This window comes from Tupaia chinensis, unplaced genomic scaffold (assembly GCF_000334495.1).
Source record: "Tupaia chinensis unplaced genomic scaffold, TupChi_1.0 Scaffold000283_1, whole genome shotgun sequence".
Classification (NCBI taxonomy): Eukaryota; Metazoa; Chordata; class Mammalia; order Scandentia; family Tupaiidae; genus Tupaia; species Tupaia belangeri.
Window position 1 is genome coordinate 414390 of NW_006159766.1, and position 4210 is coordinate 418599.

The 4210-nt window shown below is 44.4% G+C and overlaps 1 non-coding gene across 1 annotated transcript; it reads right to left on the reverse strand.

Annotated features, from left to right (window-relative positions):
- Positions 1 to 939: 939 nt before the first annotated feature.
- LOC114008087 (U1 spliceosomal RNA) lies at positions 940 to 1104 on the reverse strand. Its single transcript, XR_003549649.1, has one exon. It is a non-coding gene; the product is annotated as a U1 spliceosomal RNA (small nuclear RNA).
- Positions 1105 to 4210: the final 3106 nt, after the last annotated feature.

A 4210-nucleotide genomic window follows, 5' to 3' on the forward strand; every position in this document is an offset into this window, starting at 1 on the left:
CTGGCCATCGCTGCTTTACCCAAGTGATCAAACCCAGCATCGCACAATGGAACAGTCTAGTTACCCCCTCGTGAGATCCAATACGAGGTATGCGGCATGGCCTATGCAGTATTCATGCCAAAACTAAATCAAGCGTTAGACTGACTTCCAAAGCACAGAAGTCTCAATGAAACGTACCACACGGAAACAATCCAATTTTACTTGTTTGGCCTAGCTCCTTTCATTTCAGCACAATCAGAGCATTTTGAGAGAGTTTACCACTTTCTCACATCAACAACTCGTCCTTTTTCATTGCTAAGTTCCATCGTGTGGGTCCACCACGATCTGTTTATCTATTCATCTTTGATGGGTATCCGCATTGTTTTCAGTTTGGGTCCGTTCCAAAATATTACTGCTATCAGCATTTCTGGACAAGTTTTTGTGTGAACAGTTTCTCCATAGTCTAGTTGGAAATTGTCTTCTTAGTCTCTAATCTAGAACAATCCTCCACCTTTAAAAATGTGGTCTGTAACTAAATAATAATAAAAATAGAATAAAATAAAGAATTTTTTAAATTTTTATTTAATTCCATGTGTTATTATTATTTTTTAATTTGACCAGACAGAGAAAGGGAAAGCAAGAAAGCAAGCTGCCAGGTCCAGGACTCAAATAGCTATCAGCCATGTGGGAATCCAGCACATTAAACCACCACGCCACCTGCTGGCCTCAGTAAATAATAATTTTTAAAAAAATCTTTATTAAAAAATAAATAAATAAACAGTGGTGTGGTGGTTAAGTTGCTGGACTCCTACATGGCCAATCACGGTTCAAGTCCTGAACCTGGCAGCTTGCTTTCTCACTTTCCCTCTCTCTCTCTTCGTCTCTCTCTGGTGAGTGTACGTGCCCTGAAACAAATTTAAAATAATAGTAATAATTTTTTTTCTTTCTCTTTGTCTTTAATTAAGGAGGGCACGGATGCAGTCCCCCGCTACCACAAATTACGCAGCTGAGTTTCCCACATTTGGGGAAATCGCAGAGGGTCAGCGCACCCACAGTGCAATGGGTGAGCCTGGCCCTGGGAAAACCACCCCCGTGATCATGACATTTCCCCTGCCAGGTAAGTCTAATAATAATAATTAATAAAATTAAATGAATAGTTCTTCTCAAAAATCCTTATAAAGGAGCCAGCAGATGACGTAGTGGTTCAAGCGTTAGACTCCCACATAACCGACCACAGTTCAAGTCCTGGACCTGGCAGCTTGAAATTCACACTGGGCATGTGTGTGTGCGTGCCCAAAAAAATGCCAAGAGGAGAATGGAAGAAAAGGGATTGGAGCATGGCTATCTCCCCTGGGGGGTGATTTCTCACTTTCTGTCTCCCTCTGGCAAATGCACATACCCAATAGCAAAAATCTCTCTCTCTCTCTCTCTCTCTCTCACACACACACACACACACACACACACATCTTCTATATCTTGTAGAACGTACTATTCTTAGTACACGTTGCATAATCCCATTTGTATGAAACTTTGGAAGATGCACATGAATCTCCAGTGATAGAAAGCAGATCAGTGGATACCTGGGTGGAAGGGTGGGAGGAGGGAGGGACAGAGTGCAACAAGCTCTGAGGCAACTTTTGGGGGTGACGCCGTGTACCTATTGTGTCATTTTTTGTGGTGACAGGTTTGTGGTTCTGTACATACATCAAAGCTGATCTGGTGGAGATGTTAGATGTGAGCCATTTATTGTCCATCAGTTATAACTCAAAACTGTGAAAAGGGGACCAGCAGTTAGCATAATGGCTATGTCGCTGGACTCCCACATAGTTGACCACGGTTCACGTCCTGGACCCGGTGGCTTAAAACTCACGCAGGGCGCATGTGCGTGCGTGCCCAGGATCCTAAGAGGAGACTGGAGGAGAAGGGATTGCAGCATGGCCATCCCTCTAGGGGGTGATTTCTCGCTTTCTGTCTGTCTTTCTGGCGAGCGCACGTGCCCTATAGCGAAAACCTCTCCAAAAAAAAAAAAAAAAAACTGTAAAAAGTTGGAAGGGGACAAAATGGATGAATGAAAAAGTAGGATGAAACATCTTCAGTTGGGACTGTCCTGGCAAATTCAGGCTGTGTGGAAACTGTGCTTATCACCCATCACCAAGTCTGTTTCTTACTTGCTTCGAAATTTCTCTCTGATATCCTATTTCGCTCACATCACCTCATGAAACATATCTTAGACAATAGCAACAACATGTTTAAGGGTTTTATTTGGCTTTTCATTTACCAGAGGGCAGAAGCCAAGTTGTGGAGAGAGTGAGAGCAAACCATGACAATGGTGGTAGTCACACTGCAGTCTCTTCTCCATTTCTCCTTTGGGGATTTTGGACACACATGTAGATGTTCCTAGCATGTTTCTTTTCTTCTCCCTTTTTTTTAAGAGAGATTTTAGTTGTAGGGTGCATGCGCTGACCAGAGAGATGGAAAGTGAGAAATCACCCCCCAGGGAGGATGGCCATGCCACAATCCGTTCTCCTCCGTTCTCTTCTACAGATGTTGGATTTTGGGCACACACATACACGCCCAGTATTAGTTTCAAGCTCCTGGGTCTGGGACTTGAACTCTGGTCAACCACGTGGGAATCCAGTGCCTTAACCACTATGCCACCTGCTGACCCAGCCTACATATTTCTTAGGCCATCAGTTCTGGGACTCACTGAGTAGTCAGCCTTGTGGGATCCGGTTGCCCTAACCACTACACCATCGGCTGGCCCATGTTTTAAGTTTTAAGCTACTTTTTCTAAAAGTACTTGAAAAAGAATTTAAGAATTCATTTTTTTATAAAATTATTTATTTATTTATTTAATTTATTTATTTTTTTAATTTGATGAGAGAGAAAGTGAGAAAGCAAGCCAAGAATTCATTTTTAAATGCATTTTAACAACAAACAAACAAACACGAATATAAGGCCTTACAGTGTCTCCCCATTGCTCCCTGAATTAATCATAGAGGTGACTGATAAGAGTTTGATTCTTTCTTTTTCAGCTTTTTCTCCCACGACTACCTTCCTCGTGCCCCGTTTCCAGACCACAGGCTTGTGCACTGCTCACAGCCCTCCAGTCGCACTGCTGAGCCCTCATCTGAGGTGTCTTTTCTGCTGGCTTTGTCTCCACTTCACTTGGGTTCCCTTCTCCCTCCACTCTCTGACAGGCAGAAAAACAGCTTATTCTGGGGACTGGCAGATGGTGTAATAGCTACGTTGCTGGACTCCCATGTAGTTGACTGTGGTTTGAGTCCCAGACCCAGTGGTTTAAAATTTATGCCAGGTGCATGTATGTGCAGACCCAAAATCCCGAGAGGAGAATGGAGAGGGATTGCGGAATGGCCTTCTCCCTTTGGGGGTGATTTCTTGCTTTCTGTCTCTCTGTCTCTCCAGTGAACACATGCACCTTATAGAGAGAAAAAAAAAAAAAAAAACTTTCTTAAAAGAATAAAAGGAGGGACCAGCAGTTAGCATAATGGCTATGCCTCTGGACTCCCATGTAGTCAACCGCGGTTCGAGTCCCGGATCCGGTGACTCGAATTCACACCAGGCGCGTGTGCATGCAAGCCCAAGATCCCAAGAGGAGAATGGAGGAGAAGGGATTGCGGCGTGGCCATCCCCCTGGAGGGTGATTTCTCACTTTCTACCTCTCAGTCTCTCTGTCTTTCTGGCGAGCACACATGCCCTATTAAAGAAAAAAAAAAAAACCTCTCCAAAATAAAAGGAAAGAAAATTGCTCATCCTTTCAGCCTCTGGATGTCTCGCTGACGACTCCCACCCTCACCAGCTGTGTGCTCCTCCTCGAGATCCCTTAGCTGGTAATTTATGTTGTCCTTGATACGCCTCCCGGGCTGGGTCAAGGGAGGCAGGCCAAGTGCTCACCTGACAGGCCGAGTCCAAGAACACCAAGGTTCTGTGATTCAGTGGCAATGGCCACTCAGGAGAAGCTGGATCCCAGGTCTGGGAGGTGGCATGGTGGTTAAGGTGTTGAGCTTCCCACATGGCTCCCTGCGGTCCGAGTCCTGAACCTAGTGCCTTTCTTTCTCATTTTCCCTCTCTCTCTCTCTGGCCAAATTAAATAATAATATTAGTTTTAATTGAAGGGTGTAAACAAATAATTCTTTTTTTTTTTTTTTTTAAAAAAAAAAGGCAGCTCCAAAACCCCGGGGGGCGGGTGAAACTGGCGGGGGGGGGGGCG